We start from the raw sequence: 15,601 nt of genomic DNA on the forward strand, positions 1-15,601 counted from the left end.
TGGAGCCAGTGCAGCGGAGGTGGTGCAAGTGAGCAGGGGAGGTGGGGAACAGGAGGGGCAGGGGTCACGCCAGGAGCTGAGGGAGCAGGGGAGCTGGAACAGGGGAGCAGGGGCAGGTGGGAGAGCAGGAGAGGCAGGGGCCAACCCCTAGGAGCCCAGGAAGCAAGGAGCTGCTGCAGGTGAGCAGGGCACGTGGGGGAACAACGGGGGCAGGCATCATCCCAAGAGCCCAGACAGCAGAGGAGCTGGTGCAGGGGAACAGAGCAGGTGGGAGAGCAGGAGGGGCAGGGGTCACCCCAGGAGGTCAGTGTGCAGGGGAGCTGGTGTAGGGGAGAGGGGCAGGTGGAGGAGCAGGAGAGCCAGGGGTTACCCCAGGATCCCAGGGAGCAGGGGAGCTGGTGTAGGGGTGCTGGTGTAAGTGAGCAGGGCAAGTGGGGAGCCGGAGGTGCAGGGTTCATCCAGGAGTACAGGGAGTGGGTAGCTCATGCTGGGGAGCAGGGGCAGGTGGGTGAGCAGAAAGGGCAGAGGTCACCCCAGGAGCAAAGAGAGCAGGGGAGCAGGTGCAGGTTAGCAGGGCAGGTAGGGGAGAGGAGGGGCAGGAGTCACTCCAGGATCCCAGGAAGCAAGGAGATGCTGCAGGTGAGCAGGGTCAGATGGGGAACAGGAGGGGCAGGGGTCACCCAGGATCTCAGTGCTCAGGGGAGCTGGTGCTGGGGAGCAGGAGCAGGATGGGGAGCAGTAGGGGCAAGGATCATGCCAGGAGATCATGGGGCAGGGGAGATAGTGCAGGTGAGCAGGGCAGGTGGGAGAGCAGGAGGTGCAGGAGTCACCCCAGGAGCTCATGGTGCAGGGGAGCTGATGCAGGGAAGCAGGGACAGGTGGGGGAGCAGGAGGGGCAGGGGTCAGTCACCCCAGGGCCCAAGGAGCAGGGGAGTAGAGGAGATGAACTGGCAAGTGGGGGAGCATGAGGGACTGGGGTCACCCCAAGGGCCCAGGGAGCAGGGGAGCTGGTGCAGGAGAGCAGGGGCCGGTGAAGGAGCAGGCAGGGCAGGGGTCTCCCCAAAGCTCAGTGAGCAGGGGAGCTGGTTAAGGTGCACAGGGCAGGTGGGAGAGCAGTGGGGCAGGGGTCACCCCAGGAGCTCAGGCAGCAGGGAGCTAGTGCAGATAAGCAGGGCAGGTGGGGAGCAGGAGGGGCAGGGGTGCACTCAGATCTCAGCTCAGCGAGGCCCTGGAACATGCCCCGTCTTGGAGGCCCAGGGGGGCAGGGAGGTGCCGCCTTGTTCCAGAATCTCAGCGCCGAGGCCTGAGCGCCAAGCGGGGCTGCACTGCGCAGCGGCTGAGCCGGCGCCACCCGCTCAGGGGCTGAGGGTCCGGGCAGCTGAGCCTCCTGGACCCGGGGAGTGTGAGGCGGTGAGGCCGGGTGGGGAGCAGAGCCTCCCCGGGAAGGCCTTGGGGCCCAGGGGAAGGGGGGCCACTCTAGGAAGGAGGGAGCCACGGGTTTCCAGTCAGGGCAGCAGCGCGGTCCTGCAGGCTCCTGAGACCCGCCCGGGAGGGGGGTCATGGCCAGCCGGGTCCCGGGGTGCAGGGCCGAGGAGCCAGAGGCAGGAGAACAAGGGGCCCGTGGGGAGCCCCAGGCAGGGCTGCCAGCCGTGGTGGGCGTGCGAGGGGCAGCTTCAGGGCCCTGAGCTGAGCAGCGGGGCCCAGGGTCCAAGGGGACAGGCCGGCGGGTGGCGGCGTCTGAGCTGCAGCCTACTTGCTGTCACCACGCAGGACGGGACAGCCAGGGCAGGGCCGCGCTCCCTCCCACCCCGAGGGGCGCACAGGCTCAGGGCAGCCCTGGGTGCGGGAGGCCTGTGGGAGCTGCCCGGGCCCCAGAGCAGGGGGGGCAAAGGCCGGGGCCAAGGCGGGAGCAGCCCTGAGGGACGTCAGGAAGCCATGCCTGGAAGGCCTGGGGCAGTCCCGACGGCTCGGGCAGGGACGGGATCCGGCCCCGGGTGCTTGGCTGCAGAGCTGACCCTGACGTCGTGGCGCCTGGAGGGCACATGGCAGCCCAGGACGAGAGCTCCGTGCTGAGGGGCCTGGGCAGTGGGTGCAAATCCCTGCTGGGGCAAGACGCGGTCGGACGGGGACAGCAGGCCTGGGCTCAGGGGCCCGCAGGAGCCCACTGGGCACAGGGCTCCCAGGTCGGGGCTGCCACAGAGGCCGTGGTCAGGTGGGGCAGCCAGGGAAAACCTGAGCGGGGACCCAGGGGCCGAGGCCCTGGGGACGTGATCCAGGTGGTCACCCAGCACTGACCAGGCCGAGGAGTCCAGGTTCTGTGGCCACAGCGAGCCGGGCCATGCGCCTGGTGTGCAGACTCCCTGAAGCACGTGGGCGTGGTGCTCAGAGCCACCCCAGGCCTGGACCCCTGAGACCCTGGGGGTCACACAGCCTCCTCTCTTGCAGCCTCCACCACGGCCCCCTCGGTCTTCCCACTGGCCCCAGCTGCGGGTCCACTTCCGGCTCCACGGTGGCCCTGGCCTGCCTGGTGTCAGGCTACTTCCCCGAGCCTGTAACCGTGTCCTGGAATTCCGGCTCCTTGACCAGCGGTGTGCACACCTTCCCGTCCGTCCTGCAGTCCTCAGGGCTCTACTCCCTCAGCAGCATGGTGACAGTGCCCTCCAGCAGGTGGCCCAGCGAGACCTTCACCTGCAACGTGGCCCACCCGGCCAGCAACACTAAAGTAGACAAGTCAGGTGAGACGTCGGACCTCAGAGAGGGGTCCACTCGGGGACAGGCCAGGTCAGCTGTCCCGGACCCACGTCACCGGGGAGTCACCTCAGTGTCCCCGCCCTCAAGGCCTCCCCTTTCTGGGAGGGTGTCCTCTGGGCGTGGCTGCCTGGTCCAGATGACCACAGGCTGCATTCCCCACTGCATTCCCGGGGCCCATTGGGTGCCACTGGTCAGGGATCCCCTCATGAGCTGGCCTGACCTAAGTTCACCCCATGACCTGTGCCCACCCCACGCTCCCAATAACCCCAGTCTGCTCTCTCTGCAGTGCCCAAAGAGTCCACCTGCAAGTGTACATCCACATGCCCAGGTGAGTCAGCAGGGCCCCGCTCTGCACCCCAAGCAGATGGTGCACATCCAGGCACTGACTAATAGGGGAATGGGTGCTAAAAAGGAAGTCACCCAAATGCTGACCCTAACTGTCTCCCATTCCAGTCCCTGAACATCTGGGAGGGCCTTCGGTCCTCATCTTTCCCCCGAAACCCAAGGACATCCTCAGGATTACCCGAACACCCGAGGTCACCTGTGTGGTGTTAGATCTGGGCCGTGAGGACCCTGAGGTGCAGATCAGCTGGTTCGTGGATGGTAAGCAGGTGCACGCAGCCAAGACCCAGCCTCGGGAGCAGCAGTTGAACAGCACGTACCGTGTGGTCAGCGTCCTCCCCATCGAGCACCAGGACTGGCTCACCGGGAAGCAGTTCACGTGCAGAGTCAACCACATAGGCCTCCCGTCCCCCATCGAGAGGACCATCTCCAAGGCCAGAGGTGGGCAGAGGGGCTTCAGGGAAGGAGAGCTCCCGTGTAGGGTCCAGTCCTCCACCCTGACAGTGACCATCTGTGCTGACCCTTTACCCCACAGGGCAGGCCCATCAGCCCAGTGTGTATGTCCTGCCGCCATCCCAAGGGAGTTGTCATCCAGTGACACAGTCAGCATCACCTGCCTGGTCAAAGACTTCTTCCCACCTGAGATTGATGTGGAGTGGCAGAGCAATGGACAGCAGGAGCCCGAGAGCAAGTACCACACGACTGCGCCCCAGCTGGACGAGGACGGGTCCTACTTCCTGTACAGCAAGCTCTCTGTGGACAAGAGCCGCTGGCAGGGGGGAGACCCCTTCACATGTGCGGTGATGCACGAAGCTCTACAGAACCACTACACAGATCTCTCCCTCTCCCATTCTCCGGGTAAATGAGCAACACGCCCGGCACCCAGCAAGCCCCCCACCTTGGCTCTCAGGATCCCCTGAGGACGCCTGAGCCCCCGCCCCTGTGTACATAACCCCGGGTAGGCACCCATCATGAAATAAAGCACCCAGCACTGCCCTGGGACCCTGCACGCTGTCATGGTTCTTTCCGAGGTAGAGCTCGGGACACCCGGGCCCTGGGTGGTACGGGCAGGCCAGCTCTGAGTCTAAGGTGTCACCACTGGTGGGTGAGCTCTGCACCTCGAGTGGGGAGGGCGGCACAGGCTGCCACAACGTGGGGCCGGGAGCCGCCTGAGCCTGGGGAGCGCACTTTGGCAGAGGTGCAGCCCCTGTGCGCCCTCAATCCAGCCAGAAGCTAGCCAGGGCTGGGGTGTGTGGACGGGGACGGCAGGAGTTGTCCCCTCCAGGGCCCCTCAGGGAAATGAGCACACAGACCTTCCCACCTCTGTACCGAGTTGGGGGACACTGGCCTGTCCTCATGCCCTGGGCTCCCTGTCCCCTGGGCCTGCGGAGAGCTCTGCTTGGTAGCTCTGTGTCAACCCAGTAGCCATGCTTGTCCTGTCAGGAGGGGACAGGCCCTGTTTGCCCTCAGACACGACACTCCATCCATGTACAGTCCCCCACCCTGCCTCCAGTGAGGAGGTCCCCCCTGAGTTCATCCCCCCTGGGACCAGGCCTGTCCACTCATGGGGACCTCACCCCGTGCCCCAGTGGGGCAGAGGCAGGTGGCCCTGAGTGCCCAGGGGAGGGACCACTGGAGACCTCCACATGGACGCTGAGTCCAGATCCACTGAAAACAAGCCCATCGTGCTGAGCACCGCCACCTTCTCACACACACACACACACACACACACACACACACACACACACAGACCTTATACCCTGGTCCTCACACAGGACCAGCTGCAGTGCCCAGAGCAGAGCCAGTCTTGGGAACCCTCACCATGGACAACACCCTGGTCCCCACCCCCTCCACTGCCCGTCATCTGCTCAGCAGCTCATCCACACACTGACCACGCCGACCCGCCCTCCTCTGCCCCAGGGAGCCTACACCCCCTCTTGACGTGCACAAAACCCCCACAAACCAGCTTATCCTGATGCTCCCACCCACTTGTTCACTAGGGACACTCCCTGTCACTCTGGGCCCTTCCCTGGGCCCTGGGCTCTGCTGACCCTCCACAAGGGCCTGGTCCCCCAGGGAAGAGGAGGTGTGGCAGTCAAGGCACCTTCTCCCCACAGGGTCCCTGCATAGGGCAGAGCAGAGAGGGAGTGCGGGTCCCCACTGGCCTGGCCCAAGCGGTAGGGCTGGGGTGCTGAGGCTGGCACCCAGGGTTGCAGAGGGCTGTGACTGTCCCTCAGGGAATCTGCCCCTCCGCCGGCCCAGTACTGACCACCCCCTTCCTGTCCAGAGCTGATCCTGGATGACAGCTGTGCTGAGGACCAGGACGGGGAGCTGGACGGGCTGTGGACCACCATCTCCATCTTCATCACCCTCTTCCTGCTCAGCGTGTGCTACAGCGCCACTGTCACCCTCTTCAAGGTGGGCACACCCGTACTGTCCCTGGACTATGGCCCACTGTCCCGTCGCTGTCCTCACCATGTGCCCACACAGACCCCACAATGACCACATGGTGACCCCTCACTGTCCCTACATTGTCTCATCCTTGACCCCTCATGGACCTTTCCTTTTTGTCTGGCAGTTCCCTCACTTTCTTCTCACTATATCCTCACTGTCCCCTCACTGTCCCCTCACTGTCCACACCTTCTCTCATCACTGTCCCTTCACAGTGCATCACTGTCCCCTCACTGTCTCCACATGGTTCCCCACTGTCCTCATATTGTGCCTTCACTCCCTCTCAGTGTCCCCACATTGTCTCCTTATTGTCCCCTCACTTTCATGACAGTCCCCTCACTGTCTCCTATTTCCTATGACATGTTCCTCACTTTTGCCTCATTGTCTCCTCACTGTCCCATCACTGACTTCATAATGTACCCTCATTGTCTCCACAATGTCCCATCCTCACTGTCCCCACATGTCCCCTCACTGTCTCCTCACTATTTCCTCACTTTCCTATCGCTGACTCCACACGTACTCTCACTGTCACCTCACTGTCCTGTCACTATCCAAACACTGTTCAGACACTTTCCTCCCATGATCTCCACACTGTCCCCAATTGTCTCCTTTTTGTCATCATTGCCTTCACAATAACCACACACTGTCCCTTCACTCTCCCCCTTTCAGTCCTCTGTCTCCTCACTGTCTCCTGACTGTCCCCACATTGTCTCCTGTCTTTTCGCTCTCCTCACTGTCCATCACTGTCTGTCACTAACTCCTCGTGATATACTCACTGTCTCCTCACTATCTCATCACTCTCCACTCACAGTCCCATCACTACCCCTCACTGTTCCCACACTGTCCCCTCACTATCTCCTCAATGTCCCCTCATTGTCCCCTTACTGTCCCCCTTGTCTCCAGACAGTCCCTCTCTGTCCCTGCACTGTCCACTCAGTCTTTTCCCTGTCTCCTCACTGTCTCCCCACTGTCTACACTATCCCCACTCTGTCCCATTGGTTTCTTCTCACTGTCCCCACACTGTCTCCTCACTGTCCAATCACTGTCCCTTGACTGTCCTCTAAGAGTCTGTTCACTGACTCCTTACGGTCTCCTCACTGTCACCTCACTTACTCTTCACTAGACCCTCACTGTCTCCATACTGTCCCCTACCTCCACACTATCTCCTCACTGTCCCCACACTGTCTCCTCAAAGTCTCCTCACTGGCCCTAAGTCATCTTTTGCTCTCCCCTCACTGTCTCAACAATGTCCCCTCTCTCTCCCCACAGTGTCCCCAGATTGTCTCCTTACTGTTCCCTCGCTGTCTACACACATCACCTCACTATCGCCTGTCCCCTCACAGTATCATCACTGTCTCCACACTGTCTCCTCACAGGACCCACATAGCCACCACAGTGTCCCATTACTATACTCACACTGTCCCCACACTGTCCCCTAAATGTCCTCTCACTGTCCCCACAGTGCCCCCCACACTATCTCCTCATTGTCCCCTCACCATCTCATAACTGTCTCATCACTGTCCCCTCAACTGTCTCCCCACAATATCTCAACAAAGTCCCCTCACTCTCCCCACAATATCTCCACATTGTCTCCTTACTGTCCCCTCGTATACACGATCACATCACTGTCCCCTATACCCACACCGTCCCCTCAATTCCATCAGAGTCTCCTCACGTCTCCATACTGATCCTCACAGGACCCACACTGTCCCCACAGAGTCCCAACACTACCTCCTTACTGTAACCTCACTGTCCCCTCACTACCCCCACACTGTCCCTTCTCTGTCCCATCCTGGTCCTCTCACTGTCTGCTCCCTCTCCCCACACCACCCCCTCCAGGATCCCCTCACACTACCTAGCCTTGGGAGCAGGAGCTTGGTCATGGAGGGAGGTGGTCTGTGGGGGTCCAGGCCAAGCTCATACCTTCCCCTCCCTGCTGCAGGTGAAGTGGATCTTCTCGTCAGTGGTGGAGCTGAAGCGCTCAATTGTCCCCGACTACAGGAACATGATCGGACAGGGGGCCTAGGGCCAGCCCTCTGGGATGGATGTCCAGCATTGCCCTAGACCCCATGTAGGAAACGGGTGCCTTGGTTTGTGCCACTAGCCTGCTTCCAGGCCTGCTCCTCTGCCCTCTGACCTCACCAAGCTCTGAACTCACAGTCATCTTGGGCCTGCACCTCTACCATCTGGCCTTGTGGCCACCATGGGCTGTATCTTGCACTCTGGTTCACTGTCTGGAGAATCGAGGGAACACCAAGAATGCCCCCAACCTGAGCTGATGGACACCTGCTGGCCCCTCCTAGCAGCCACCAAGATACGTCTGGGGCCATGTGGACACTGAGGCATTGGGCAGTATGGCCCCCAGGGGATGGCCCCTAGGTAGACTAGCTCATTCATTCCCCCAGGAGACAGAGGGATGGAAAGCCCAGTGTCTATCTGGGTAGGGTCTGGCCTCTGTGAACACCCCATCAAAGCCAGGTTCCAGAATGCCGGATGTCCCCAGACAGGCACGTTCTGGCACGTCGAGAGGAAGCCATGGGCCCCTGTCACCCAATGGGGAAACTATTGACATTTCGCTAATGGTCAGTCAGGTCTTCTCCACCAGAGGAGACCACAGTGAGAAAGGCCCGGCCCTGAGGCTGCTGCAGGAGCTCCACAGCTGCTGGACGACAACACTTGGGGAAGCAGTGATGTCACCCAGACACCCCTCCTGGAGAGGGGACTGTTGACCCGGTCCCAGGCAGGGGGACACAGGCTCCATGGACAGAACTGGAGGGTTCTGGCGGGCCAAGGCAGCAGACCCAGCCCACTCTGTCCTGTGGCCTGGACCTGAGTCCCATGGGGCAGGAACTCCTGCTAGCTCGCAGTACCAGGGGAGAAGCAGGGGTCAGAGAGAGAGCATACAACCATGGGTAATGGCCGGGGACACTTAGGCCTTGATCTCTGCCTGTCCTGGAGCTACTGCAAAGTGGGAGCCCCTACATAGCCTGAGACCGCCATGCCAGGGAGGAGAAACAGAGCCCCTGTGCCCCCTGGGAGAGAATGTGCAGGGATCACACAAACGAAAGCCACTGTTGTAGCTTGGCTAGCTTGTTTAATCTCTTTACATTTCTGGAGCTCATTAATTTCCTTATAGTTTCTTTCTTTCTTAAAGACAATAAAATCTAAAACTTCCAGAAATCACTGGGGAAAGGCTTCCTCTGTTGATGGGCAGGTGAAATCCACAGCCATGCCACACCATGCATTGGCTCCCTCCAGCCATGGGAGTCGGGTGGGGAGCAGACCCAGCCTGGGGCTGGAGACAATGGCTACCCGCCCTGGCTGTGGACAAAGCAACAGGCATGTGTTGGGTGTGTATTAGTCAGTGCAGGCTGCCAGACAAAGACCCTGATTCTGGCATCTTAAACCACATGTGTTTATGCTTTCACAGTCCTAGTAGCCGGCAGTGGGAGATGCATGCCTCACAGGGCCCCTGTCTGTGTCCTCCCTGGCCGACCTCCTGTGCTGCCTGTATCCTGACACCTGCTCTTACAAGGACAGGAGTCCATATGGAGGACCAGCAATGCTGATGGGGCTATGACCTCCTTTCACCTTGCTACTTCTCAAAAAACCCATCTCAAATGCAGCCACATTCTGAGGTCCTGGGTCAGGGCTCAAGACTTGAATTTGAGGGACACATTTAGGTCAACACAGGCCAGTTGGGTCAAGGCACAAGGACCAGATGGGATCACTGGTGAAGGCCAGGCCAGGCGAGGCCATGGGGAGAGCATTGGCAAAGGTAAGCAAAGAAGGACACCAGTCAAGTGATCAGGGCATTGGGTAAGGAGAGACCCTCAGGGGATGTCATGTGAACTCCACTTGGGGACAGTGACCGTTTTTTCCAGGTAAACGAGGAGTGAGGGCAGGCAGGGCACCAATGAAGACTCAAGAAGGGTTGTTCACACGCAGATCTACTCAGGCTGCAGATCCAGGGCCAGCAATTACAGAGTCGAGATTCTGTCCTTGTGGTGACTAGGAGGTCTCAGGTCCAAGAGAGATGCCCCTGGATTGTAGGGGACACACACTACTCAGAGGCAGAGGCAGGACCATACTTCCCAGCTCTTTCCAGTAAAGTATCCAGGGAAGGGAGGTGGGGATGTTGGCAGCATTGGGCTTCCCCAGGTGAGCAGGAGGCTGAGGGGCCAGGAGCGAGCCACCATCCATTCTGGCACCAGTGGGAGTGGGGAGAAGACTCTGAGTCTGCAGTCCAATAGTGCAGCCTGAGGCCCAGGAAGAACACAGATCTTGATCAGCATGGCCGCAGCCCCCTGAGCTGGTCAGGATACACCCTTCCAGATCCCTGTGGGTGACAGGGAATTGTCTGCAGAACAGGGGCTGTCTCACCCTCACCAGTGGCCAGGGAGGCAGGAGGGGCAGCAACAGACTCCTGGTCTGGGACCCATGAATTTCCTGCCACAGAGAGCACATCCAGGAGAACAACCCAGCCCTCAGGGACCCTGGAGGCTCCAGGTTACCATCCTGAGGCTCACGCCCACCCTCCTGCCCCTTCACACAACACATCTACCTGAAAAGCCTATTTGCCAGTGTCCACACAACCTGTCCAGCCCCCTCTTACTCTGCGTGCCAGCACCTGCCCCACTTCCATTCCCTGGAACAATGATCATCCCACATCCCCCCCACCACTCCCAAGGGTATGGCAGGATCTCCCATAACAGGAGGACCTCATGTCCTCCTTGTCGACACCAAGCCCAGACAAAACTACACTCTCACCCTCAGGGCTACGATGCCTACCCTGTGAGTATTACTGCTCACAGGCTCTAGGGCTCCCAAATGTGACCCTGAAATATTGTCCGAGCACGCAGACACCCCTCACATCTCCACATGCATCCGGTCACCCACACACAGAATATAAGATTTACACAAGCTTCAGAGACTATGCATCAAACAGCACAAGAGTAACAGACCAGAGGAAATAGATGAGAAATAGGAGACAGGGACCCAGTGTAACAGACCCAGGAAGAGAAGGATGAGAGACAAAGGAAAGAGACCCAGAGTCACACAAACAGGAGGAGAAGGAAGAGAAGTAGGTGACAGAGGCCCAGAGTCAAAGAACCATGAAGAGAAAGATGGTAACTAAGAGATAGAGACCCAGAGTTAAAGGACCAAGACAAGAGTGAGTACTTTCACATACAGACTCAGAGTCACACAACCAGGAGGTGAATGATGGAAGGTAAGAGATAGACACCCAGAATCACACGCAAAAAAAAGGAAAATGTTCATGTCTTTTGCCCATTTCATGATTGGATTATTTGTTTCTTTGCTGTTGAGTTTAAGAAGTTCTTCATAGATCTTGGATACTAGCCCTTTATCTGATAGGTCATTTGCAAGTATCTTCTCCCATCTGTAGGTCGTCTTTTCGTTTTGTTGACTCTTTCTTTTGCTGTGCAGAAGCTTTTTATCTTGATGAAGTCCCAATAGTTCATTTTTGCTTTTGTTTCTCTTGCCTTCATGGATGTATCTTGCAAGAAGTTACTGTGGCCAAGTTAAAAAAGGTGTTGCCTGTGTTCTCCTCTAGGATTTTGATGGAATCTTGTCTCACATTTAGATCTTTCATCCATTTTGAGTTTATCTTTGTGTATGGTGCAAGAGAGTGGTCTAGTTTCATTCTTCTGCATGTGGATGTCCAATTTTCCCAGCACCACTGAGGGGGTGATGAGCACTGGGTGTTATTCTATATGTTGGCAAATTGAACACCAATAAAAAATAAATTTATTTTAAAAAAGGAAAATGGTGAGAGATAAGAGATAGAGGACTAGAGTCACAGAACCAGGAGGTGAATGGCAAGAGGTAAGAGTTAGAGACCTAGAGTTACAGAACCAGACGATGAATGGTGAGAGGTATTATAGAGACCCAGAGACACAGAACCAGAAGGTTGATGAGAGGTAAGAGATACAGACCAAGAGTCAAGAAGCAGGATGTGAATGATGAGGAGAAACAGAAACCCAGAGTCGCAGAAACATTAAGAGATTGATGACCCATAAGAGATAAAGACCTAGAGACACAGAGCCAAGGAGCTTGATGAGAGTAAGATAAGGAGACAGGTCAAATAACCAGGAGGAGAAATGAGAGGTAAGAAATAGAAGCACAGAGTCACAGAAGTAGGAGGAGTAGATGAATGGTGAGAGATAGAGACCCAGAGTCAAATAGCCTGGAATAGAATTGAGGGTAACAGATAGAGACCTGGAGTCAAAGAACCATTTAGAGAAATGAGAAGTAAGAGATAGAGACTGAGGGTCACAGAAGCAGAAGAAGAACGATGAAAACTAAGAGATAGGGATCCCCGGGTGGCGCAGCGGCTTGGCGCCTGCCTTTGACCCAGGGCACGATCCTGGAGATCCGGGATCAAATCCCACGTTGGGCTCCCGGTGCATGGAGCCTGCTTCTCCCTCTGCCTATGTCTCTGGGCCTCTCTCTCTCTCTCTCTCTCTCTCTCTCTCTCTGTGTGTGTGTGTGTGACTATCATAAATAAATAAATAAATTTTTAAAAAGAAAACTAAGAGATAGAGATCCAGAGTTACAGAACCCAGAGAAGGGTGATGTTGCAGATACAGATCCAAAGTCACAGACAAGGAGGTGAATGCTGAGGTAAGAGATAGAGACTAAGAATTATTGAACCAAGAGGTGAATTATGAGAGGTATTATAGAGACCCAGAGTCACATAACCAGGAGCAAAGTGATGAGAGGTAAGAGATAGAGAACCAGATCAAGATCCAGGAGGTGAATGATGAAGTAAAAGATAGAAACCCATAGTCATAGAAAGGTGAAGTTAGATGAGTGGTAAGACATAGAGACCCAGTGTCACAGAGCCAGGAGGAGATTGATGAGAGGAAAGAGATAGAGACCCAGAGACTCAGAGCAAAGAGGAAATTGATGAGAGTAAGGGAAAGAGGCCCAAGGTCAAATAACCAGGAGGAGAGATGAGAGGTAAGAGATAGAAACCCAGAGTCACAGAACTTGGAGTAGATGAGTGTTGAGAGATAGAGACCCAGAGTCTCAGAGCAGGAGGAATTGATGAGAGGTAAGAGACAGAGATGTGGAATTACACAAGAGGAGGCAAATGAAAAGAGGTAAGAGATAGAGACCCGGAGCCATGGAACCATTTGTAGACATGAGAAGTAAGAGATACAGACTAAGGGTCACAGAAGCAAGAGAGGAATGATGAGAAGTAAGAGACAGAGACTGAGTATCATAGAACCAGCAAGAAATAATCAGAGAAAATAGATCCCCAGAGTGCAGAACAAGGAGATTAATGAGAGGTAGGAGATAGCAGGGTCACAGAACCAGAAAGGATTGATGACAGGTAAGTAATAGAGATCCAGGGACACAGAGCCAGGATTAGATTCATGAGAGGTAAGAAACCGTGACACACAACGAGAGGGAAAAATATTCCAAGTTCAAGGATTGAAAGAATTGATATTGTGAAAATTTCAATGCTACTGAGGGCAATTTACACATTTAATGCAATCCCTATCAAAATACCATGGACTTTCTTCAGAGAGTTTGAACAAATTATTTTAAGATTTGTGTGGAATCAGAAAAGACCCCGAATAGCCAGGGGAATTTTAAAAAAGAAAACCATATCTGGGGGCATCACAATGCCAGATTTCAGGTTGTACTACAAAGCTGTGGTCATCAAGACAGTGTGGTACTGGCACAAAAACAGACACATAGATCAATGGAACAGAATAGAGAATCCAGAAGTGGACCCTGAACTTTATGGTCAACTAATATTCGAGAAAGGAGGAAAGACGATCCACTGGAAGAAAGACACTCTCTTCAATAAATGGTGCTGGGAACATTGGTCATCCACATGCAGAAGAATGAAACTGGACCACTCTCTTGCACCATACACAAAGATAAACTCAAAATGGATGAAAGATCTAAATGTGAGACAAGACTCCATCAAAATCCTAGAGGAGAACACAGGCAACACCCTTTTTGAACTTGGCCACAGTAACTTCTTGCAAGATACATCCACGAGCGCAAAAGAAACAAAAGCAAAAATGAACTATTGGGACTTCATCAAGATAAGAAGCTTTTGCACAGCAAAGGGTACAGTCAACAAAACTAGAAGACAACCTACAGAATGGGAGAAGATATTTGCAAATGACGTATCAGATAAAGGGCTAGTTTCCAAGATCTATGAAGAACTTGTTAAACTCAACACCAAAGAAACAAACAATCCAATCCTGAAATGGGCAAAAGACATGAAGAGAAATCTCACAGAGGAAGACCTAGACATGGCCAACACGCACATGAGAAAATGCTCTGCATCACTGGACATCAGGGAAATACAAATTAAAAGAGATACCACAATGAGATCCCACCTCACACCAGTGAGAATGGGGAAAATTAACAAGACAGGAAACCACAAATGTTGGAGAGGATGCGGAGAAAAGGGAACCCTCTTACACTGTTGGTGGGAATGTGAACTGGTGCAGCCACTCTGGAAAACTGTGTGGAGGTTCCTCAAAGAGTTAAAAATAGACCTGCCCTACGACCCAGCAATTGCACTGCTGGAGATTTACCCCAAAGATACAGATGCAGTGAAATGCCGGGACACCTGCACCCCGATGTTCATAGCAGCAATGTCCACAATAGCCAAACTGTGGAAGGAGCCTTGGTGCCCATTGACAGATGATGGATAAAGAAGATGTGGTCTATGTATCCAATGGAATATTCCTCAGCCATTAGAAATGACAAATACCCACCATTTGCTTCAATGTGGATGGAACTGGAGGGTATTATGCTGAGTGAAGCAAGTCAATCGGACAAGGACAAACAATATATGGTCTCATTCATTCAGAGAATATAAAAAATAGTGAAAGGGAATAAAAGGGAAAGGAGAGAAAATGAGTGGGAAATATCAGAGAGGGAGACAGAACATGAGAGACTCCTAACTCTGGGAAATGAACAAGGGGTGGTGGAAAAGGAGGTGGGCGGGAGGTGGGGGTGAATGGGTGACAGGCACTGAGGGGGACACTTGATGGGATGAGCACTGGGTGTTATTCTGTATGTTGGTAAATTGAACACCAATAAAAAATTAATTTATTAAACAATTAATTTATTAAAAAGAACAGACACGTAGATCAATGGAACAGAATAGAGAATCCAGAAGTGGACCCTCAACTCTATGGTCAACTAATATTCAACAAAGCAGGAAAGAATGTCCACTGGAAAAAGGACAGTCTCTTCAATAAATGGCTTGGGGAACATTGGATATCCACATGCAGAGGAGTGAAACTAGACCACTCTCTTGCACCAGACACAAAGATAAACTCAAAATGGATGAAATGCTGGGACACCTTCACCCCGATGTTTCTAGCAGCCATGTCCACAATAGCCAAACTGTGGAAGGAGCCTCGGTGTCCATCAACAGATGATGGATGAGAAGATAAAGAAGATGTGGTCTATGTATACAATGGAATATTCCTCAGCCATTAGAAATGACAAATACCCACCATTTGCTTCAACGTGGATGGAACTGGAGGGTATTATGCTGAGTGAAGTAAGTCAATCGGAGAAGGACAAACAGTGTATGTTCTCATTCATTTGGGGAATATAAATAATAGTGAAAGGGAATATAAGGGAAGGGAGAAGAAATGGGTAGGAAATATCAGAAAGGGAGACAGAACATGAAGACTCCTAACTCTGGGAAACGAACTAGGGGTGGTGGAAGGGGTGGAGGGTGGGGGGTGGGGGTGAATGAGTGACGGGCACGGAGGGGGGCACTTGATGGGATGAGCACTGGGTGTTATTCTGTATGTTAGCAAATTGAACACCAATAAAAAATAAATTTATTTTTAAAAAAAGATATAGATACGCAGAATCACAGAGCCAAGAGGAGATTGATGAGATTAAGAGAAACAGACCCAGAGTCAAATAATCAGGATGAGAAATGAGAGGTAAAAGATAGAGACCCAGAGTCACAGAACTGGGAGAAGTCGATGAAAGGTGAAAGATAGAGACCCTAAGTCACAGAGCAGTAGGAGATTGA

The 15,601-nt window shown here is 54.4% G+C and overlaps 1 pseudogene; it reads left to right on the forward strand.

Annotated features, from left to right (window-relative positions):
• The first annotated feature begins 2,157 nt into the window (after positions 1–2,157).
• LOC129514723 (immunoglobulin heavy constant gamma 4-like) lies at positions 2,158–7,570 on the forward strand (annotated as a pseudogene).
• The last annotated feature ends 8,031 nt before the right edge of the window (positions 7,571–15,601 follow it).

The sequence above is a fragment of the Nyctereutes procyonoides genome, unplaced genomic scaffold (genome assembly GCF_905146905.1).
Source record: "Nyctereutes procyonoides isolate TBG_1078 unplaced genomic scaffold, NYPRO_anot_genome, whole genome shotgun sequence".
NCBI lineage: Eukaryota > Metazoa > Chordata > Mammalia > Carnivora > Canidae > Nyctereutes > Nyctereutes procyonoides.